This window comes from Sus scrofa, chromosome 16 (genome assembly GCF_054392235.1).
Source record: "Sus scrofa isolate SSC_HxYL_T2T_F1_AM1 chromosome 16, Sscrofa_HxYL_maternal_Yorkshire_Landrace_v2.0, whole genome shotgun sequence".
NCBI classification, from domain to species: domain Eukaryota; kingdom Metazoa; phylum Chordata; class Mammalia; order Artiodactyla; family Suidae; genus Sus; species Sus scrofa.
Genome location: NC_139398.1, coordinates 91,565,984 through 91,589,888, shown reverse-complemented (window position 1 = coordinate 91,589,888; position 23,905 = coordinate 91,565,984). Strand labels below are relative to the sequence as shown.

At 56.3% G+C, this 23,905-nt stretch overlaps 1 long non-coding RNA gene across 1 annotated transcript; it reads left to right on the top strand.

Moving 5' to 3' along the window:
* The first annotated feature begins 6,127 nt into the window (after positions 1 to 6,127).
* Positions 6,128 to 9,134, top strand: LOC110257345 (uncharacterized). The gene is made up of 2 exons (XR_002339817.2): positions 6,128 to 8,391; positions 8,902 to 9,134. It is a non-coding gene; the product is annotated as an uncharacterized LOC110257345 (long non-coding RNA).
* Positions 9,135 to 23,905: the final 14,771 nt, after the last annotated feature.

Below are 23,905 nucleotides of genomic sequence, written 5' to 3'. Positions count from 1 at the left end.
CTGACGGGACGACGACTAGCAGTCTTCCGTCGCGCCGCCCGTGTTAACCTCACGGAACCCGGGAACGTCTCTCTCGCGGCCTGTCGCGTTCCCGCCTGGAAGTGTTTCCTGCCACCTGCGCAACCGCTGACGCCTGTCTCAGTGGGGTGGCCAGTGGGGACTGGAAACCCTCGCCCTCCCGATCTGGCAGCCGTGCCCGGACACTGTGTCCACCAGCCCCCGTCCCCACCGCCTGAGCGTCGTTCGTGACCGGAAACCCCGCTTCCTCCCGGGCTTTGATCCGCGGCGTCCAGGTTCACCGCCCGATGGACTGTGGGCAACTGTCACCCTCGTCCTCCAGCACCCGAGTCCCCCTTTGTGACAGGAAATCCCCTGTCCGCTGAGTCGTCAGGCGAGCCTGGAAGGTCCCCACTGTGCCCGAAAGTCGTCCTCCCGTCATTGCCGGTTACGGCCTCTTTCCATCACGCCCGTTGTCACTGATGACTGGAGAACGGCCTCCTGCTTCTGTTTGTGCCTCCCGAGTGACCACTGACGACACACAGCCTTTCTCCGCAACCCGGGTTGTCACCCAGCACCGCCGTCGCCCTCCTCACCCCCGACGGGGCTGCTGGACAGCGGGACGCCTGTGCTCGGGCGCCCGAAAGGTCCCGTTTTCCGTCGTCTGTCTGGTGCATGACGCGAAAACGTCTCCAGCCCCTGGTTCTCATTCCTAACTGGGAAAGTCCTTTTCCTGTCGCCAGCCTTAAAATTTTTGACCGAAAACCTCTCACTCTCTCTCCTTTGCGGCGGGAAGCGTTTCTCCAGCGCCCAAGTGACGACTTAGACCCGGAACCTCTGCGCGCAGGACTTGCCTCCCGTGACGGGAACCCTTCCTTCCCTGGCGCCTCCGTGACCCACCGGGAAGGAGACTGTTCCTCGTGGCTGGTCGCCGTCTGTGACTGGACGTCTTCCTCTGCTTCCTGAGTGACCTGTAGGACACGTTCCCTCTCGCCTGAGTTACGCTTTGCGAAAGGAGAACCGAAGCTTCCTGCGTGGGAAGCCCTCTCGTGGCACCTGCTGTCATCACTCCGTTTGTCATTTGTCACATGAAGCCGCCTCCGCTGTGCTCTGACTTTTCCCTTATGATGGAGACCTTTCTTCCCGATCACCTGATGTGTCGTTTCTTCGTCGAAATCCTTCTCCTCCATCACTTGAGTTATCACTTAAACTGGAAACTTGCTTTATGGCCTCAGGTATTTACGAGTGGAATTCCTCTTCTGCCTCCTGATGAGCCCGTATGGTGAAAGCAGGTTTTTCTGCCAATTTGGTTACTTACAACTCAGTGCCCCTTCGTTACGGTTTGGGACTGAAACTCTCATCCCTGCCATCTCCGTCCACTTACTGACACTTATGACCGGAAGCGTCTGTTTCTCTGCTCCTCGTTTTCATTACTGGCTGAGTTTCGTCTTCCAATATGACTTGAGTTTGAACTTAGCACTGGCTCCCTTACGGGTCTCTTGGCTTATCCTGTATGACCAGGAATCCTCTGTCCTCAGACACCGGATGGGTTATTTATGACCGGAACCTTCCTTCCTTGGCCTTTGAATTATCCTTTGTGACCTGAGTCAGGTTGCGGCTGGAAACCTGTTTCTTCGGCAAGTTGTTTTTAGAAGCAGCCTTTTTCTCTAGCATGTGAGTCATCAGTTTGAGCTGGAGAGACTCCGCCATAGGGCTAACTTCCCGTTATCACCAGAACCCTCTTTGTGGCACATGAGTTATAATTTGTGATTGGAAGTTTTCTTTCTTTTTTCTTTGCAAGGTTTCTACATAGGCCTCTCATCTGTGTTCTCACTTCCGCCTGGAAACTCTTCTGGCTCTGTCGCCTGAGTCACCGTTTATCACTGGAAACTTCTTTCTCCATCATCTGCGTCGTCGTTTGTGACGAGAAACTTTTTCTCCGTGTACCTGGTTATGCTCCGTGACTGGCAAGTTGTGTCGTATAGCGTCCGATTTATCATTTATCCCTGGGAGCCCCTTCTCTGTCACGCGCGTCGCCTGAATGACGGAGCCTTCGCATCGCTGGCACCTGGGTTATTTACAGCTAGAGGCCTTCTGTCTCCTCCTCAGTTACTTGCGACTGAACACACGCCACCCAAGTCGATGGCCTTTTGACCAAATACCTTCTTTCTTTATAACCTGAGCTACCTTTTGTAACTGGAGGGCCGCCTTCTACCACGTGTGTTCTCATTTACACCCAGAAGCTTCTCTGTCACCCGAGTCATCATTAATGACTGGAAATCTTTTCTCTCCAACTGATGTACCATTTATGACAACAAACCTTCTTTCTCTATCATGTGAGTTGTTACTGGAAACTTTCTGTCACTGTCATAATTTATGACTGCGGAGTTCCCGTCGTGGCTCAGTGGAAACGAATCCGACGAGGAACCATGAGGTTGCGGGTCCGACCCCTGGCCTCGCTCAGTGGGCTGAGGATCCGGTGTTGCCGTGAGCTGTGGCGACGCTTGCAGACGTGGCTCGGATCCCGCGTTGCTGTGGCTGTGGTGTGGCCGGCGGCTGCAGCTCTGATTCGACCCCTGGCCCAGACCTCCACAGGCCGCGGATGCGGCCCTAAAAACCAAAAAACAACAAAAAAACTAAGACTGGAAACAGCCTGTATCGCTCTGCTGTCGTTTTTGGTGGTAAATTACCCTTTTCTAACACCTGAGTTACTTATGTCCGAAACGTTCTTTCTCGTTGGCTGCGTTCCCACCAGACTACTCGTCAGCCATTGTCCCTCTCACCTGAGCTGTTATTTATGACGGGAATGTCCTCTTGTCACCTAAGTGTTCACGAGACAGGAGGCCTTCTCTCCCCTCCATCTAACGCATCAGCTAAAAGCGCCTGTTCTGTCGGACGCTGAGTCCCCTGAGCTGCTCTGTGACTGGGAAGCGGCTTTGTCACCTTCTGTCGCCTGCTTTGCATTGTCCGTCCCCCGAGACGGCAGTTCTGACCTGAGACCTCCCTCCTCGTGCAGGACGTATTGCTTAGCAGGACGCTTTCCCTGTCACCTTAGGTGCCACTTCTGACTGGACATTCCTTCATCATCCGTGCTGGAATCCCTCTCTGGCAACGGAATCATCGTCCGTGACGGACACGCTTTTCTCCAGCGCTCGATGGTCATTTGCGACGGACGGCGTCTTTCTCCAACCGTGGCCTCCGCCTGCAAACCGCACACACCAGTGACCGCCGCCGCCGCAGCCGGATTCGTAACCCTGCGCCGCGGCGGGAACCGCAGGAAACCTCCACCTACCGGTTGAGTTACCATTAAACCGGGGCCTCCTTCCTCTGCACCGGAGAGTTGGCGTCTCACGGGAGACCTTTGCTCTCTACCAACGCGTGTCACGCGTGATTGTCCATCCGCAGCAGCTGAGCGGCCGCTCGTTGGGGGAGTCTTGCTTCTCGCTCACGCGAGCTGCCGTCTCGGACTGGACCCTCTCTGCCTCTTGATGTGTGGCCTGCGACGGCAAAGCGTCTTCCCTTCGCGGCGGCGGCGGTCGGAGCTGCAGGCCGGCTTCTCCTCCGTCATCCCTCGGGCTGGCGTTTATGCCCGGAAACCCTTTCCTCCTCCGCCCGGTGGTCGTCAGCGGTGGGAACCCCGTTCTTCTCTCCCATTCGCGTCATTGGAGGCTCTTCTTCACGGGGACTTGCCGTCCTAACAGGACGTCCCCCTTCTCCACGCACTGACCGACGCCTGGAAACCCCTGCTCCGTGCCTGGGCAGCGTTTACGTCTGGAAACCGTCTGTCTCGCCACTAAGTGTTCGCCGATGCCTGGAACCTTCCCCTTCAGCTGAGGCGTCACTCACGGCTGGGACGTCTTTCCGCTTCACTGTAGTGACCGTTCACGACCGGAAACCTGTCGCTACCACCTGAGAAGCCGCTCGTGAGGGGGAGGCCGAGACTGGGGCCGTCGTTGGGAGCGAACGCCCTTCTCGTCTCGCGCCGGTGCTGCCCCACGCAGGGAGCCCCCCTCTGCCACCTGTTCCCACTCGTGCCCGGAGCCCTGCCTTTGTCCCCTTCCCGCTCCCCTGTGCCGGCGTCGCCGTGACCGCAGGCCTTCCTGCCACGGAGCTGCTGCCTGTCGCTGACGAGCCTTCCGCCCGTCCGGCCGGCCACCGCCTGTGCCTGGACGGCTCTCTCGGTCGCCCGAGTTACCCTTTGGGATCAGCGCACGCTTCCTCTCTCTGCTGCGCTGCCGGTTGCCCGGAAACCTGTTTCTCCGCCACGCGAATGGCTTTAATGGCAAGAAAACCTTCTCCGTCCCCTGGGGATCTGCGACTAGACCCCCTTTCCGGACACCTGAGCTGCGCTTTGCGGCCGGAAGCCTTCCCTGCTTCAGATTTTTCCGCCGGGCTGGACCCTCCCCCACGTCGGAACGACCATCTCTGACGGTCGCGTCCTCTCGCGTTGCCGTTCGGGACTTCAAGCCTCACGTCCCCGTCTACTGGGCAGTGGGGTTTGTTTTCTTTTTTTCGAGTGGACACTTTTACTCTGTTAAACGTTATCATTTATGACGGGAAACCTGTTTTCCGATCACCTAAAGTACCGTTTATCCCTGGGAACCCTCGTTCTCCCCACTTGTCTTAGCATTTTGGACCCAAACCATGTGCCCCTGGCCTTGAGTCCCCCTGTGATTTAGTTCCCCTGTGACACTGTGCCCCTGTGATTTAGTTCCCCTGTGATTTAGTTCCCCTGTGACCATGTACCCCTGGCCTTGAGTCCCCCTGAGATTTCGTTCCCCTGTGACCCTGTGCCCCTGTGATTTAGTTCCCCTGTGACCCTGTGCCCCTGTGATTTAGTGCCCCTGTGATTTAGTTCCCCTGTGACCATGTACCCCTGGCCTTGAGTCCCCCTGAGATTTCGTTCCCCTGTGACCCTGTGTCCCTGTGATTTAGTTCCCCTGTGACACTGTGCCCCTGTGATTTAGTTCCCCTGTGACCATGTGCCCCTGGCCTTGAGTCCCCCTGAGATTTCGTTCCCCTGTGACCCTGTGCCCCTGTGATTTAGTTCCCCTGTGACCCTGTGCCCCTGTGATTTAGTGCCCCTGTGATTTAGTGCCCCTGTGACCATGTACCCCTGGCCTTGAGTCCCCCTGAGATTTCGTTCCCCTCTGACCCTGTGTCCCTGTGATTTAGTTCCCCTGTGACGCTGTGCCCCCTGTGATTTAGTTCCCCTGTGACCCTGTGACCATGTGACCATGTGCCCCTGTCCTTGAGTCCCCCTGAGATTTAGTTCCCCTGTGACCCTGTGCCCCTGTGCTTTAGTTCCCCTCTGACCATGTGATTTAGTTCCCCCGTGACCCTGTGCCCCTGTGACCATGTGCCCCTGTGATTTAGTTCCCCCATGACCCTGTGCCCCTGGCCTTGAGTCCCCCTGTGATTTAGTTCCCCTGTGCCCATGTGCCCCTGTGATTTAGTTCCCCTGTGCCCCTGTGATTTAGTTCCCCTGTGACCATGTACCCCTGGCTTTGAGTCCCCCTGAGATTTAGTTCCCCTGTGCCCCTGTGATTTAGTGCCCCTGTGACCATGTGACCCTGTGATTTAGTGCCCCTGTGACCATGTACCCCTGGCTTTGAGTCCCCCTGAGATTTAGTTCCCCTGTGACCATGTGCTTTAGTTCCCCTCTGACCCTGTGCTTTAGTTCCCCTCTGACCCTGTGATTTAGTTCCCCTGTGCCCATGTGCCCCTGTGATTTAGTTCCCCTCTGACCATGTGCCCCTGGACTTGACTTTCCCTGAGATTTAGTTCCACTGTGATTATGTTCCTCTGGACTTGAGTTGCCTTGTGATTTTGTTCCCCTGTGACTATGTGCCCCTGAGATTCTGTTTTCCTGTAATTGTGTTCCTGATACTATTCCCCTGTTACTTTGTTCCCTTGTGCTTCTGTTCCTCTGTGATTGTTTTCCTATGATTCATTATGACCCTCTTTCGTTTCCCTTGGTGACTATATTCTCCAGGGACTGTGTTCCCATGGGATTTTGTTTCCTTGTGAGTCTGTTTCCCTTTGATTCTGTTCCCCTGTCATTCTGTTTTTCTGTGACTATGTCCCTCTGTGAGTATGTTCCCCTGGAATTCCATTCCCCAGGGTCCTTATTTCCCAGAGATTCTCTTTTTCCATAATTCCCCCTGTGGCTGTGTTCCCCAGGATTGTGTCCTCTGATTTTGGTCCCCTGTGATTCTTTTCCCTTGTGATTCTGCTCCCTTGTGACTATGTTCCCCTCTGATTCTGTTCCCCTGTGACTCCTCCCCTGTGATGGTGTTTCCCTGGGACTTTATTCTCATGAGATTCTGTTCTTCTGTAATTGTGTTCCCCTATCACTTTGTTCCCCTATCATTGTATTCCCCTTTGATTTAGTTCCCCTGTGCCTATGCTCCACAGGGACTGTGTTCCTGTGGGACTGCGTTCCCCTGTGATTCACTTCCCCTTTCGGTTCCCTTATAACTATGTTCCCCTGTTATTGGGTTTCCCCTATAACTATGTTCCCCTGTGATTCAGTTCCCCTGTGATTTGGTTCCTCTATAACTATGTTCCCCCATGATTTGGTTCTCCTACAACTATGTTCCCCTGTGATTCAGTTCCTCTAGAACTATGTTCCCCTGTGATTCGCTTCCCCTATAACTATGTTCCCCTCTGGTTCAGTTCCCCTGTGATTTGGTTCCTCTATAATTACGTTCCCCTGTGGTTCGGTTCCCCTGCATGTTCCCCTGTGATTCACTTCCCCTTTCGGTTCCCTTATAACTATGTTCCCCTGTTATTGGGTTTCCCCTATAACCATGTTCCCCTGTGATTCAGTTCCCCTGTGATTTGGTTCCTCTATAACTATGTTCCCCCATGATTTGGTTCTCCTACAACTACATTCCCCTGTGATTCAGTTCCCCTGTATGTTCCCCTGTGATTCACTTCCCCTATAACTACATTCCCCTGTGATTCACTTCCCCTATAGCTATGTTCTCCTTTGATTTAGTTCCCCTGTGATTTGGTTCCTCTATAACTATGTTCCCCTGTGATTTGGTTCCCCTATAACTATGTTCCCCTGTGATTCGGTTCCCCTGTATGTTCCCCTGCGATTCAGTTCCCCTATAGCTATGTTCTCCTTTGATTCAGTTCCCCTGTGATTTGGTTCCTCTATAATTACGTTCCCCTGTGATTCGGTTCCCCTGTATGTTCCCCTGTGATTCACTTCCCCTATAGCTATGTTCTCCTTTGATTCAGTTCCCCTGTGATTTGGTTCCTCTATAATTACGTTCCCCTGTGATTCGGTTCCCCTGTATGTTCCCCTGTGATTCACTTCCCCTATAGCTATGTTCTCCTTTGATTCAGTTCCCCTGTGATTTGGTTCCTCTATAACTATGTTCCCCTGTATGTTCCCCTGTGATTCACTTCCCCTATAACTACATTCCCCTGTGATTCACTTCCCCTATAGCTATGTTCTCCTTTGATTCAGTTCCCCTGTGATTTGGTTCCTCTATAACTATGTTCCCCTGTGGTTCGGTTCCCCTGCATGTTCCCCTGTGATTCACTTCCCCTATAGCTATGTTCTCCTTTGATTCAGTTCCCCTGTGATTTGGTTCCTCTATAACTATGTTCCCCTGTGGTTCGGTTCCCCTGTATGTTCCCCTGTGATTCACTTCCCCTATAACTACATTCCCCTGTGATTCACTTCCCCTATAGCTATGTTCTCCTTTGATTCAGTTCCCCTGTGATTTGGTTCCTCTATAACTATGTTCCCCTGTGGTTCGGTTCCCCTGCATATTCCCCTGTGATTCACTTCCCCTGTAACTACATTCCCCTGTGATTCACTTCCCCTATAGCTATGTTCTCCTTTGATTCAGTTCCCCTGTGATTTGGTTCCTCTATAACTATGTTCCCCTGTGGTTCGGTTCCCCTGTATGTTCCCCTGTGATTCACTTCCCCTATAACTATGTTCTCCTTTGATTCAGTTCCCCTGTGATTCGGTTCCCCTATAACTATGTTCCTCGGGACTTTGTTCCCCCAGACTTTTTTCTCGTGTGATTTTAGTACGTTCACTGGGTTTCCACCTAAGCGCCCTTTACCCTGTGACTGGGGAAGCAGCTCAGTCTCTAAGGTGCAGACATGGAGCTGCTGGAACAGCCGATGGACGGTGCTGGGATGCAGGCAGGCAGGTGTCTGTGCAGCATGGCCAGACTCCCACCTCTGGGCTGCACCCCCGCTGGGGCTCTGAGCGTCCCCACCGTCCTTGTCAACTGCGACGGGCCTCCAGGGCTCCCTTCACGACACAGCACTTTGCCATTTGGGCAGGTGCGGGCCTGCCCTGCTCTGCTCTGAGGATGCTGATTCTGCGCTTTTAGGTTCATCTTCCAGCAGCCCCAGCTGGTCAGTCTCTCTGGCCACCCCCTCGGCTGTGCTCCTGGTGGCACCAGGGCAGGTTGGCTCCACCACCCACCTGCAGCCTCTCTGAGGGGCTTTGTTGGAGGAGGGGGGTGGGGAGTGGGGGACTGGCTCCTCGGGGAGTCGAGGACAGGACCCTCTTGGGAGCCCCGGCCAAGCGTGGCCCTGGGGTCCCCGACCCTCCCTGCTCAGGAAAAACCTCAGTCCAGTGAGTGGGTGGGAGGCTGGATGACAGAGCGAACGCGGCCATGGAGGAAACAGGGTTCTAAGGTGAAGTAAGCCCTGTGAGCTGGAGCTGGGCACGTGCCAGCTGCCTCGACAGGGACTGACGCCTGAGCCCCTGCGGCTGCCGCCCCTCAGCGCCGCTGAGAGGAGCTCCGGGCGGAGAGCAGGAGGGAGGAGGCTGTGCTCTGGGGAGTCTGGCGGGACGGGGCTTCAGGCAGTTCGATGTTTTCAGGTTTTATGAGCCCAGTTCTTGCCTCCCCTCGTGTCTAGAAAAGCACTGGCATCCTTCATGGTGATGTCTGCTCCTGTGACTGGCAGTGACCTTCGCGAGACCAGCAGCGACCTCCTGTAATCGTGTGCCTGGCTGCGTGGACCTGCTCCTTCCCCAGAGTCCCGTCTACACGGACCCCCCACCACTTTAGAGTCGTTTCCCGGAGCCTCAGAAACGCGGCCTCCCAGGCCCTAGTCCTTGCTTTGCCCCAAATTAAACGCTCCAAACCTTTTAGGTTGTGCCTGTTTTTTAAGTCAACAGCCACTGGAGGCTTCTGGCCAGAAAGACCCTGACTGGGCTGAGATCCCAGGGGGGCCCCCGCTGTCCTTGTCGCCCCCCCCCCGCCACGTTAACCTCTGAAAGGGAAGCTCTTCTCCCCCTTTTCTCACGTGTGACCCCTGCTGAGTGTGAGTCCTGGGGTCGTGTGGCCAGAACAGTGGCTGCTTCTCCTGAACAACCGCCACCTGCCTCCCATCGTCACTGGGACCCAGTGGACTCGCGCAGGGTCCCCGGGGAGGGGTGAAGGCCGCCCGTCAGCTCCCAGCAGCCCTGGGGCATCTGCGCTCCTTTCGACTGTTCTCTTTTTTGGCCGCCCTGCGGCACAAGGAGCTCCACCGTGTGGGGCCCGAGATCCCGGTGCCCGGAGACGCTGCCGATCCCGGCGTCGGCTGGACTTGGTCTGCGGGTAGAACTCCACCCAGCGGTTTTCAGACTCAAAAACGCATGAACCCCGTCCGACCTGGAAGCCCAATCTGCGAACGAAAGGAAAGAACACCTCCCGGTGGGTGGGGCCGGCTGTGCCCCCCCCCCCCGCCCCCGCAGCGGCCCCTGGAGGGTTGGATTTGTGGCAGGAAGTCACGACCTCGGGAGGCAGGGCTGGGGGCTGTGGGGGGGACCCGGTTCCAGGACAGCCGTCCGTGGGCAGCTTCCCAGAGAGGAGCTTTGCAGCCGTCAGGTCGCGTCGAGGGAACAAGGCGCTTTGCAGGTGCCGGGCCCCCACCCCCACCCCCATCCCCACCCCTCCCCGGGCGTCTCAGCCGCGGAGACCCCAGCCCCCGCCCAAAGGCAACGCTGCAGAAAAGCTACCTGAGCTCCCGGGAGCCTGGGCCCTGGAGGCAAGTGTGCGTCCCATGGCCTCGCGACCACCCAGCCAGCGGCAGGATCAGGGGGGACGCCCGTGATTTTCCTGTTCCTTTGCCTTTTCTCTGGCAGAGCTGCTTGGCTGAATACAGTGTCCTGCCTGCATTTGCTTCTGGGAAGTATCTTTAAAATGCTGCTCCATTGCTTTCTAGCGGGGTCGCTTCGGAGATATTTGGGGCCAAACATAGCTTCTCTCCTTTGTAAATAAATCTGGACTTCTTCTTTTTTTTTTTTTTTTTTTTTTCCTTAAATGTCTGGAGGAATTTTCCTCTAATCTTCAGGGTGCGATAGTTTACGAGGATGTCTCTGGATTGTTCTGGGCGGGTTTTCTCCTTGCCTGTGTGCCTTTCTGGGAGTCTCTGTGTCTGCACCCTACAGTTAGGCCCAGCGTTTCTCCACTGCTCTCTTTTCTTTTCAGAAGATTCCAGGAGTTCCCGTCGTGGCGCAGTGGTTAATGAATCCGACGAGGAACCATGAGGTTGCGGGTTCGGTCCCTGCCCTTGCTCAGTGGGTTAAGGATCCGGCGTTGCCGTGAGCTGTGGTGTAGGTTGCAGACACGGCTCGGATCCTGCGTTGCTGTGGTTCTGGTGTAGGCCTGTGGCTACGGCTCCGATTAGACCCCTGGCCTGGGAACCTCCATATGCCGCGGGAGCGGCCCAAGAAATAGCAAAAAGACAAAAAAAAAAAAGAAGATTCCAAAGATGTGTGTACACACAACACACACCACACACACACACCCAGGCTGCAGTGGAGCCCCTCGATGTCATTACAGTAAAAAAGGGATGAAATAATATTCCAGTGGACGACGTACACACACCAGAAACATGTATCTAAAAGGCAGATGGAAATTGTACACTAATATTTCAAAATGAGTTAGAGAAACTATGGAGTAATCAAGATTTTGAAACAAGAATAAAGGGGGGTGGGGGCCGTCGGGGCTGGGAGGGCGCTGCCCTCACGCTCGTCCTCAGGAAGGCACCGCAGCCGAGAGCAGAGGGACGCCTGCCCTCGCCAGGCCCCTGGAGCTGCCCTGGCCTGCGGGGTCCTGTCTGCTGCCCCCACCCCGCCGCGCCAGAGGGGTGGCTGAGACCTGGACCCATGTGCGGCGTGTTGGAGCATGTGTGCCCCCAGGGGCGCAGCCGGGTGGGCAGGGCGCACACCTGCAGGCGGGGTGGCCGACCGGCAGGGCTTCGTGGTTCTGGTGTCGCTTGTGATGGCTCGTTGGGGTGGGGAGGCGCCCTTTTTCCAGGCCCTGGGCCTCCCTCCAGGCTGAGTCCTGGACTCAGCCCCGAGCGCAAGGCTTCGGACCCCACAGCACTGGGCTCGGCTGCGCCCGCATCGGGGCCTGGACGCGGGACTTGGCCATCGGACATGCCTCTTGCCAGGGTGCGGGGGGCTGTGCTGTCTGTGAGCGGAGGTGCGGAGGGAGCTGGCCTCCCGGGGGGAACTGGCTAGAGGGACGGGGCAGAGTCGTCCGCGCCCAAAAGTCCTTCAGGGTTTGTTCTGGAGCCAGAGCAGCGAGAGAGGAAGCCCCCAGGCCCTGGAAAGGGGGTCCCTGCAGCAGAGCCCACGTTCCCACACGTGGCCACCGTGCCCTCGTGGGCGTCAGCGGGGCTCGCCCGGGGGCTCTTGGCCTGTGTCTGGACCGAGGTTGTGCGGGTGTCCCAGACTCATGGGGAGTGGGGGCTCCTCGCTGTCCCCTGTGGCCCCAAAGCCCTTTGCCACGTCCGAGTCTCACCCTCAGGATGGACGCTGGGCTGCACTGGGGCAGCTCCCCCAACCCCCAGGCCTGATGATCCCCACTCAGGGTCCGAGCAGAGGCAGGAGCTGAGCTTTTAGTAAGATTTGGGGGAGCGGGCAGGCAGTTGTGCGGGGGTAAGTGCGGGACCGCGGGCAGGGGGGGCAGGTGCAGCCCAGGCGTGGCGGTGGGGGGATGCTGTGGGGGGGGGAGTCTGTGCGCAGGGCCAGGAGGGCTGGACAGAGGGACGGGGCCTGAGGACAGGTGGCTGTCAGCCTGAGCCCCATCCTCTGGCCCTTACTGCCCGCCCTGGCCTCCAGGCGGAGCGGTTCAGGGGGTAGGGGGGCACTTCAGGAGGCCCTGCCCTCTGGTTGTCCACCTGAGCCCTGGCCGCCCCCTCGTGTGCCCGGCTCGGTGCCCGGAGCAGGGCTCTCAGCCATGGTCACTGAGTGAGGAGCGGAGTCCAGAAGGGTCTCAGGAGAGTGTGGGTCAGGCTGCGGGGGCCTGACATGTTTGCTCAGGGGGAGCCTCGCTGTAAAGAAGGAGACGCCGTCTCTTGCAGGGAAGGGGCCATTCGGGGCCCGCGGGCGACGACCAGCCGGCGGGAGGCACAAGGGCTGGGACTGAGTGGAGTTGTGAGCAGCGCTGACCACACCCGGGGCCCTTCTGCTCTGAGAACCGGGAAAGAAACGATCGGCCGGAGGGGTACCCAGTGCATTGGCACAGCCCAAGGGGCTGCGACGGCGGAGAGCCTCAGGCCAGAACCCGGCCTCTGCTGACCCCCTCTTGCTCCAAAGTTACCGCCCTCTGCGGGGCCCTTCTGCCAAACCCTGGGCTGCCTGCTGGGCCCTGTGCGCTCAGCCTCCTGTGCGTTGAAGGGCTCTTGCCCCGTTTTCACAGACTTTGTCCTACAACCCGGTTGTTCTCTCCCGCGGCCGTCGAAGTCCCTGCCCCTGAGCTGCGCTGCTGCAGCGACGCCCCTGCCGGGACCCGTGCCTGTGAGTCTGACCTGTGCACACAGTCACAGCTGTCCTCTGCAGGGCTGTGTGCTGTCACCCTCGCCTCCGTGGACAAGAAAGGAGCCCCCCGGTGTCGGTTCTCACCGGCGCTCGGTACTGTCCGCCGTGGGAATTCTGCCAAACGGTGTGAAATGATGCCCACTGAGGTTGACCTCTCAGGGTTATTGGGTGGTTCATAGTTTTCTTATCAAACTTTGGGGTTTTTGCGCGTCCCGAGTGTCAACGCATCCTGACAAGCACCACAGACGCCTCCCCGCGTCGTGGCCCCTTTAGGCTCCGGGATGAGCAGCCGTTCCGACGGGCCTGGAGCAGGCTGGTCACACGGGCGGCGGTCGGAGTCCCAGGCGGGGACCTCAGGTATAGAGAGGGAAACCTGGGGGCTCCGGGAGGCCCTCTGAGTCCACGATGGCTCAAGAAAGGCCTCGGGACGAGGCGGGCGTGCTTACCTACGAAAGCACAAGCACCCCTCGGGTCGTTCAGTGAGAGGTAAAGTGAGGCCTGCGTCCAAGTTCAGCCAGACAAGGCTCCTGGAGCCAACAGGCGTTTCTGGGCAGGATGACGCGTCGGAGCAGGAGGCCCTCCTTACCCAGAAGCCTGGGCTGAGGCAGCGCAGTTTCGCCTCCGTGACCACCCTTTTGCTGGCTTGAGTAAGCCCCACGACAGTCCTCGGGGGACCTCAGAGGGTCACAGACTCTCTGAGTCGGTGTCTCCCGCTCGGTCTCCACCTCCCTCTGCGTCTCTCTCCGTCTCTCTGTCTCTCCCTCTCCGTCTCTCTGTCCTCCTCTGTCTCTGTCTCCCTCTGTCTCTGGTCTCTGTCTCTTTCCCCGGCCAAGGCTTGGGCAGCTCCGTTCTCTGGCAATGTAGCCATTGGCAGCGAGCCCATCGCTTCCGTTCTGCGCAGGAACGCCGGCTACGCGTCGGCCTTTAGTGTGTACTTGTGAAGGATTTTTGCAGAAACCCTTCGTCCAGTTAAGGAAATGCCTTTCTATTCTTAGCCGGCCGGGAATTTCTTCATGGATGACGGTTGAGGGACTCGGACGTTGTCTGTAAGCTGGAGGCCTGGCTTCCCCACTCCGTTAGCGTCGGCTCCAGGGTCGTCCGTTGCTGCTGGACCCCCGCTGCCTAGAACAGCTGTGGGTCACGAAGCAGCTCAGCTTCCCCACCTGGAAAACGGGTCCGTCTCAGGGACGCAGGCCTGGGACGCCGGCCTCTGGGGGCAGCCTGCAGCCTCGCGGGGCAGTGAGTGGTCAGTGGGAGCCGCTAGGCCACCAGGTGGGACCAGCTCCACCCAGAAAGTGGGGCTGTCGCAGCCTCTCCTCTGGGCCCCAACCTGAGAGGCGGCCTCCAGAGGGCACTGTGGCCCGAGGGCTCCCCAGACTTGGGACGCGCCTGGAAAGGCCGCTGGGGCAGCTCCATGGCGCAGCCAGACCCGGGGAGAAGGCCAGAGGCAGGGCCGGGGGGAGAGGCTTGGCGGGGCCCGAAGACTCGCGCCAGCCCGTCCCTCCCCGCAAGCTCTGCCCCTAGGGCTCACAGCTCCCACCAAAGGCTCCCGGGCATCCAGCCTTGTCCCAGGCGGCGGCCAGGCCACATGACCCGTGACGGCACAATTCTGACCCGTTCACACCTGAGTGGACACCGCCTGCGGCTTGTGGCCCCCAGGCCGGTCCTGCGTCCCTCCCCGATGGCCGAGGAGGGGAGGGAGTGACCAGGGGAGTGACCAGGGGAGTGACCAGGGAGCGTGGGGAGCCTTGCAGGGGCTCTGTGGGGGGACAGGGTCTCCCCGGGTGGTATTTCATGGGCTGGGGAACAGGCACCTGAACTGACCAACCTCACGGGTACCTGGGCCGTACGTAGGTGGGCTCAGGGTCCTGTTCGTAGTGGTGGCTTCACAGGTTGTATCTGTGTGTTGAAACTCACCTATCACACTTTAGATACAATCACGTTCAGGACTCCTTGTCGTGGCCCAGTGGTAACAAACCCAACTAGTACCCATGAGGACACAGGTTCGATCCCTGGTCTCTCTCAGGGGATTAAGCATCTGGTGTTGCCGTGAGTTGTGGTGTAGGTCACAGATGCATCTCGGATCCCGCGTTGCTGTGGCCGTGGTGTAGGCCGGCAGCTGTCGCTCTGATGTGGCTGGGAATGTCCACATGCTGTGGGTACAGCCCAGTAAAAACAAACGATACATATGTATACATATGTATCGTTTGTTTTTAAATGTAGTTATACATATCTGGTTTTTTATGTTTATATGTATATATTGTTTTTTATATACACACACAATCACTTTTCAAATTTTTGTATGCCGATTTTTCCTCCATAAAGTTGTAAGAAAATTTTAAGACGAATCTTAACAGGCAGATTAGACAGAGGAGAGCGGGCCGGGAAGCCGGACTGAGAGGCCGAGAAAACACTTGGGCTGAAGAACAGAGGGAAAAAGAGAACGTGCACAGTCATTGTCATTTAACAGATGAAGACGCGATGGCAACGTGGGACGCCGGGCGTGTGTTTCGAGCCCCGGAGAGAGTGCGGACGCAGGGCCAACGCCAAGGTCAGCACGAGAAAGCCGTGTGTCGAGAGGCCACAGGAAACCTGCTGAACACCAAGGACAGGGGCCGTATTTAGAGGTCAGAGGAGAGCAGAAATATCACTTCAAAAGGAGCCACAACATGGTGGAGCCCAGAGAAGAACAGACGGGCGTCTTCGTGGGGCTGAGGATGTGAGCACGACCAGACTTCCTGCCTGTGTGGGCAGTGGTGGTGGAGGGGGCACCGTCCACCCTGAAAGCCAGAGAGGCACCACTGCCAGGACGGGTGCCAACAGGGCACCAGGTGGCTTACTCAGGCAGGGGGCATGTCCTGGGTGGAGGCCCCAGAGGGGCGCAGCGGGCGTGGAGCCACGGAGGGGCCGACCCGTCGCAAATCCCAGTGCAGGTGGACGCTGTGCAGCTGCGGGGCCTGTGGGACACGAGCTGCGGCCCACGGGACACACGCCACACGAGGGGCCGGCGCGGCGGCCGTCGTCTGGCCTCTAAGGTCAAGGCCTTCCCGGTGCTGCACAGACCATCCACCAGGCGGGGCCGTGCATCTGTGCACACCAGCAAAGCCCAAGAGGGGACGTCAGAGTTTACAGGACAAAGTCCTGGCAGCGGCCCTCAGCAGGACTTAGCAGCTGGTGACAAACGGCCAGAAGATATTTACATAATTGATACACGCAGAACAGCGATTCATTGCCTAAAACACCAGGCAGAACCCGTAACTGACGCGGCAGCAAGCGGGTCATAGAGCAAAAGACGCCACAGGACTGGAGGTTCTGCGCGCCTGGGGCCGATTTTCTCCGACCACCGAGGACCCGCAGAAACACGACTTAAGAAACCGCCGGGAGTTCCCGTCATGCTCAGTGGTTAACGCACCTGACTAGTAACCATGAGGTTTCGGATTCGACTCCTGGCCTCCTCAGCGGATTAAGGATCCAGTGTTGCCCTGAGCTGTGGTGTAGGTCGCAGACGCAGCTCGGGTTCCGCGTGGCTCTGGCCGTGGCCGTGGCCGGCAGCTATAGCTCAGATTCAGTCCCTAGCCTGGGAACCTCCATATGCCGTGGGTGTGGCCCTAAAAAGACAAAAGACCAAAAAAAAAAAAAAAAAGAGAGAGAAAAAGAAGGAAACCACCAGTGTTGGGAAATTAAGCAATAAACTTTTAGATAAACCCCGGGTCCAAAAATAAATCACAGCGGAACTGAGAAACTTTTGAATAGAATGATAAAAAATGACAAATTTAAACTTGTGGGAAGTTTAAACCCTTAAATGAGTATTTAAGGGAAAAGACTGAGGACCAATGAGCTTTTCCATTTTTTTTTTTTTAGTACCTTACCTGCGGCACATGGAGGCTCCCAGGCTAGGGGTCCAGCTGGAGCTGCAGCTGCCCACCTACACCACAGCCACAGCCACATCAGAACTCAGCCTCCTCTGTGACCTACACCACAGCCACAGCAACGCCAGGTCCAAGCCTCGACTGCAATCCACACCACAGCTCACGGCAACACCGGATCCTTAACCCACTGAGCGAGGCCGGGGATCAAACCCACATCCTCATGGGTACTAGTTGAGTTTGTTAACCTCTGAGGCTCGCAGGGAGCTCCTGAAGACCTAATTACTGATCTTAGGAAATTAAAGAAGAGCAAATTAAGCCACTGAAAAGTGGTAGGAAAGACAGAAGACAGGCAAGGATGGAAGCTGAGCAAATAGAGACCTCCCGGTAAAGCACGGTTTTTAAAAGTCGGCTCTTTGGAAAGACTGAGCACACCGACAAAACCCTGGCAGAAGCCAACTGATGGAGAAAAAGCCCGAATTACTAATGCTGAAAATAGAAAGTGGTGCAGCTCCCTGGTGGCCTCGCTGTTAAGAATACGGCGCCGCCACTGCTGCGGCACAGGTGTGATCCCTGGCCCAGGAACTTCCACATGCCGTGGGAGCGGCCAAAGTTAAAGAATTAGCAAGTGAAAAATGACTTTCTATGGGACAGTTAAGGCCTGAAGAGAGTACTTTGTAACCCTTTTCTCCCGTTTGATTTGAAAACACAAAGGAAATGGATGAATTCCTCAATAAACACAAATTTCCAAAACTCAGGCAGGAAAAAAAGGAGGAATGGGAGTCACTTAAGGAGATGAAGCCGTCGGAGCTCCTGTCGTCGGGGCGCAGGGGAAACGAATCCGACTGGGATCCATGAAGTTGCGGGTACGATCCCTGGCCTCGCTCAGGGGTGTAGGTCGCAGATGGGGCTCGCACCCCTCTTGCTGTGGCTGTGGAGCAGTCCAGCAGCTGTAGCTCCAATTAGACCCCTAGCCTGGGGACCTCCATATGCCGTGGGTGTGGCCCTAAAAGGACAAAAGACAAAAAAAAAAATAAATAAATAAAAGGGAAATGAAGCTGTAATTACAACGCTCCTGCAGGAGCTCCCCCTGTGGCCCAGTGGGTTAGGAATCGACTGCAGCGGCTCCCATGTCCCTGCGGAGGGCAGCTCAGGTTCAAGGCTCGGGAGCCTGCGGCCGGCAGAGGGACGTTACTCCCTCAGGGCTGCCGGGGCCCTGACAGCAGGAGCCGGTTCCCGGACACCGTCGTCGGGGCCCCGCGCCTGGCAGGCACTGGGTAAGCGTGGGGAGAGGGCAGCTGAGCGGCCGCTTGGGCCCTGGCGGCTCGGGGCAGGTTGGCAGCCCCGCCGGCCTTTCTGCGGGTGGCGTCGCCCACGGCGAGGGTGACCCGCCAGAGGAGGGTCGCGGTGACAGTGAGTGCGTCCGTTTCCTCGAAGACGCGGTGGCCGCGCTGCCTCCGGGGTGGCCGAGGAGGGTCTCGGAGCAAGACGGGCACCTCCCGGACGCTGGTGAGACGGGAGACACGGGTCCGAGCGGCAGCGAAGGAGGTGGTTGAGACAGAAAGTCGGGGCCATGGTGGCATCAGAACCCCTGAGAGCTCAGGCCGTGGCTCAGCCGCCGGCCCGCGACCCCCGGGCCCGTTTCCACCTTGAGCGACGCGAGGCGCTGTGTCACCGAGACGCTGGCGGAGAATGACCCCCGGCCGGAGCTGGAGCGGAAGGGCCACGTCCCAGAAGGCCGGCCCTGTGGTCCGTTCTTGGCAGAGGCCGCGGCCTGAGGGCCTGGAACTTGGCGGCTTCTGACCCTTCTGGGCCACCAGGGTCGCGGGGAGAGACGCGCGCGAGTGTGTGTGGCTGTGTGTGCTCCGTCACTACAGGGCCCTCGTGCGGGGCCAGTTACTGATTCTCAGCAGGTCCGCAGGGCGCCCATCAAAAGCCGTCTTTGCGCATTGAACCCGCGGCTCGTCTTGCTGACCACCCCGTGTCTGGCTCTGCTCCCCGTGTCCCCGGCGCGGGAGGGGGCGCTCGGCCGCAGGGAGGCCCTGAGCTGACGCTGCTGGCAGGTGCCCAGCATGGAGAAGGGGCTGCTCTCAGAACCGCCGCACGGCAGACGTCCCGCAGCCTCCCCTCGAGGGACCGGTCCTCGCCGTCGGCGCCTGCGCACCCCTCGCTAGGACAGTGACCGCGGCCGCCCTCCGGGCACAGCTCCGCGCCGTGACTGCGGGGGGAGGGGGCCAGCCCTCGTTCCAAAGGGTTTCGCAAGCCGTTCCTCAACATCCGACTCGGAGCCACTGGTCGGGTTTCAAATCTGAACTGGAAACAGATTTGTTTTCTCTGCTTTGATGAGGTTCTGCTGTTTTTCAGGGCTTTGAAGTTTATTTATTGTCCTTAAATTGCATTCATTATTTTTGAAGTTTGTACTTGGGTTCACGACTTTAAGGCTTTGCGAAGGGCGTAGCATGTGCCCAGATTCAAATGACTCCACGGAACAGGTCCAACAGTCGCTTTAACTGGCAGCAGAATGTGGCACCCACTTGTTACAAACTTTCTCGCTATGGTTTAGAAGGAATTTAACTTCCCTGAAGTTGGAATTCGAACCCTCACCCGTGGCTGGACGTGTGGCGCGAGGAGAACGTTTGCTTCATAACTTGAAACAAGAACCTGCATCTTCACGTTGCCCCCACACGAGGGCACAGGACTGGTGGGACCCTGACGAGTGCCACACGGCCTTGGGGACCAGCCACAGCTCTGCGGTCCAGCCGGGGTTTGGGGGAGCACGGGGTCCAGGACAGCAGTGATGAAGGCACCCCCCCCCGCAGACCCCCCCACCCGTGGGAGCTGGGGCAGAGCCCAGACCCCCGGCCCCGGGCCTCACAGAACAGCCAGCGTCCCCGACTCAATCCCCTGTCTTTCCTTCTTTGTCCCCCATCTCAGCCATTTCTGGGGCCCCCGTGGTGGGAGCACCTCCTCCAGGCTCTGGGGCTGCAGCAGTGAGGTGGGGTCCCGCCTTCAGAAGGGCCTTCCCCACAGGGACACGCCGAGCGCAGACCGTGGATCCAAGGAGGGCGCGGGTAAGGTGACCCCACCAGGCAGACAGGGCCTCCGACCCGGGGACGGAGCGGGAGGTGGCCCCAGGAAGCGGAAGGGGTCTGAGAGTCCAGGGATGGACAGGAGGGGCCTTCTCGGTCACCTCCGCCCAGGGCACTGGCCCTGCCCTGGCCCGGGGTCAGCCGCCTGGCCAGGCTGCCCGCTGGGAGTGTGTCTGTGCCTGCAGTGTCCACGCGGCAGCCGTGGAGGCAGAGGACAGGACGGGTGGTGCGTCCGGGTGCAACCTGAACTGAAACCCATGGTGCGGGACCAGGCCGTGGGCTCAGGCGGAGACCCCTGGCCTGGGGCTGGACGGCAGGGCGCGGGCTCTGTTTCTGCAGGGCAGCACGTGTTCATCTGTTAGTGGGGGCCTGCAGCTCAGTTCTACGGATCCCTTGGCCCCTTGGAGGCTGTGCGATGGGGGCACGGGAGGCTGTGGCCAGCGCCCAGGGCAGCGGATGGGGCCTGGAAGGGGGATCCGGTGGGGGCGTTGGAAGGAGAGCTGGGCACTGATGGCTCAGGGGAGGGACGGGACAGGATGAGCTGGGGTTTTGTCTGGAGCCCCTAGAGGAGGAGGTGCTGGCCGTGAGAGCGGGGACGAGCGATAGGGCTCACGCTGGGTGGGCTGCTGGAGGGAGGGGCGCCCAGGCTGGCACCCTGGAGAGGAGCCAAGGCTGTCTCGTGCCCAGGGACCAGGAGATGGCGCCTCTCCTGAGACACAGCCCGGGAGCCCAGTACAAAGCCCTGGGCGCCTGGACTCCGAGGCCGAGGCCAGGAGGAGTGGTCAGTGGGGGAAGGGACCTTGGAGGGGCATCCAGCGCACATGGGGGTGGGGGGGGGCGCCCAGCTTCGCAGAGATCGCTGACTTTCCAGCATTGCTGGGATTCCCATCTGCCCCAGCTTTCCTGTCATTTTTCTTTTTGCCTTTATTCCCATTGAGAGCAAAGGCGCGGCCAGACCAGGGCCTCTGGTCTCCACATCTCTCAGCACTACCGAGGGTTTTTGTTCTGGGGTCGTGGGCATATGTGTAGGTGTTTCTTTTCTTTGGTCTTAGTTTTTTCTTAAGACAACAATAAACCTTATAAAGATATAGTTTTAATCTTTCTTTTTTTTCCTCCTTGTATCTCTTGCAGTTTTTCTGGGTTTGTTTTCATTTTGAGGTTTCCTCCAAAAACTTTTCATTGTGGGTTTTGTTGGCAACCTTTTGAGCCTCGTAATAGTTTTATTGTGCCTTCAAAATAGTTTGTTCTTTCAACTATTGTGTACCTACTATTTCTACTTTCTTCTTTTTTTCAGGGTATTTTTTGCCCCAATTGCTAGTGTCTCCCCTTATTTTAAAAGGATATTTGTGGAGTTCTCGTTGTGGTGCAGTGGTTAACGAATCCGACTAGGAACCATGAGGTTGCGGGTTCGGTCCCTGCCCTTGCTCAGTGGGTTAACGATCCAGCGTTGCCGTGAGCTGTGGTGTAGGTTGCAGACACGGCTCGGATCCCGCGTTGCTGTGGCTCTGGCGTAGGCCGGCGGCTACAGCTCCGATTCGACCCCTAGCCTGGGAACCTCCATATGCCGTGGGTGCGGCCCAAGAAATAGCAACAACAACAACAACAACAACAACAACAACAACAACAACAAAAAGGGTATTTGTCATACTTACATCAAATAATTTGTCTGTCCTAACGCTTCTGCTTCAGATGTTATAAGCTCCCTCATTTGCGGCTTTTTGTTTGTGATTTTTCTAAACTTCTTGGGTGTTTAGATTCCTTGACTCAGAGCTTGACTCCCCCAGAAGGGAATTAAATGGACCTTGGAGGGAAATAAACCATCCAAAACCTCTATTTCCTTGCATGGCATCCGAAACACTCTCAAGGGGCGTTCCCTCCGTGGCTCGGGGCTTAACAAACCCAGCTAGGATCCATGAGGATGTGGGATCAATCCCTGGCCTGGCTCGGAGGGTGGAGGATCTGGTGTTGCCGTGAGCAGTGGCGTAGGTCGCAGATGCCGCTCAGATCCTGCACTGCCGTGGCTGTGATGCAGGCCGGCAGCTGTAGCACCAGTTCGACCCCTAGCCTGGGAAGCTCCGTATGTCTTGGGTGCAGGCCTAAAATAGCACAAAAAAACAAACAAAAAATACACTCAAAATTTCCAACCATACCAAAGGACCAAGTGGCCAAATACCATGAGACAGAAAGACAAATAAACAAATTGAAGTTACCAGATAGAGATTTTATTTTATTTTTCTTTTTAGGGCTGCACCTGTGGCATATAGAAGTTTCCAGGCTAGGGGTCGAATTGGGGCTGCAGCTCTCACACTACACCACAGCCACAGCCATGTGGGATCTGAGCTGCATCTGTGACCCATGCCACAGCTTGAGGCAATGTTGCATCCTTAACCCACTGAGCGAGGCCAGGGACGGAACCCACATCCTCATGGACACTGTGTCGGGTTCTGAACCCACTGAGCGAATGGGAGCTCTAGCTATGGATTTTAAATAAACTGTTTTTAATCTTTCTCTGCTGATTTTTAGTGGTCAAATTAACTGTTAATATACACAGCAATATGACAAGATGAAAGATTTCACAGGAGTACTGAATTCATTTTTTAGTCAATGGAAATACTGGAACAAAAATCTACACTAATCAAAGCTAAGTACTTGAAAGGTGGATTTGGTGATGGGTTAGAGCTCAGAATAGTAAATTGGCAGAAAATATCAAAAAATAGCCTAAAACACCTGAGGCACCATAAAAAGCTCTAACCCATGTGGATGGGAGCCCCAGAAGGCAAGGGGAGACACGCGGGGGAGAAAGATTTGAAGAAACCCTGGTCAGGAAATTCCCAAGCCAGTGGAGGCCATCAAGCTGTTTATCTGAGAAAATCTACGGACATGAAGAAGACCACGGGTCACAGTCCAGCTGTCAGAAAGGAAACCAGAAGACTGTGACAGTGACAGACGCCTGACCTTGGCACAGAAACGATGGCTGCTGGGAGACAATTGAAGGATTTATTCAAAATTCAGGGACATGACAGCTCACCTAGAACTCTCTAGCCAGTTAAAAATGCTTTTGGAAAAAAAAAAAAAACATGACATTAAGATGCATTCAAATGGACAAAAGTTGAGAGAATTTGTGAACAGCAATTTTCACCAAAATAATGGTAAACGAAAATTTGCCAGCAGAAAGGACATCTTGGTTTTTTAAAGCAAGAAAATAGAAAAGCGAAGACATGGAAGCCGCCTAAATGCCCATTGACAGAGGAGTGGATCAAGAAGATGTGGTACATATATGCAATGGAATATTACTCAGCCATGAAGAGGAATGAAATACCTGCATTTTTAGCAACATGGCTGGACCTAGAAATTATCATGCTAAGTGAAGTCAGTCAGACAATGAGACACCAGCATCAAATACTTTCACTGACATGTGGAATCTGAAAAAAGGACACAATGAACTTTGCAGAACAGATACTGACTCACAGACTTTGAAAAACTTACGGTTCCCAAAGGAGGCAGTTTGGGGGGTGGGGGGACGCGCTGGAGGTGTGGGATGGAAATGCTATAAAATTGGATTGTGATGATCATTGCACAGCTATGCATGTAATAAATTCATTGAGTAATAAAAAAAAATAACAAAAACAGAACGGTATAGAACCTACAGGCAATTAGGGGCACTTTAGAATTTTTCATGCATTCCCCATTCACAATTATGGATTTGTTAGTTATATAAAAGGTGAAATGGTTTGATTTCCCAGACCCAAAAAAAAAAAAAAAAAAGCAAGAAAATAGAGACGGCCGTGGAAAATCACAGGCAGGGAAAGCATGTGGAGAAACCCAGCCGGCCGCTCTCTGCAGCAATAACAACGTCTTGCCGAATTTAAATATACGTAAAATTAGGATACAAAAGCCCTACTGGCATGGGTAAATGAGATTGCAGAGTTGAAGTGGGGTTGCTTTATCCAGGAGGCCTGAGCGTTCTCGTGCTGACCCCTCAAGGATGCGTGTGGGAAATCATTAAAAGAATAACAGAAACTGGATTGGGGGGAATAATGAGAGCTATCTGATCAGTCAAAATCCGGCAGAGAAAGATTTACAAGGGACAGAGGAGACCAATACAACGCAAACTGTAATGTGGTAAATTTGACACAAATGTACTGCTAGTT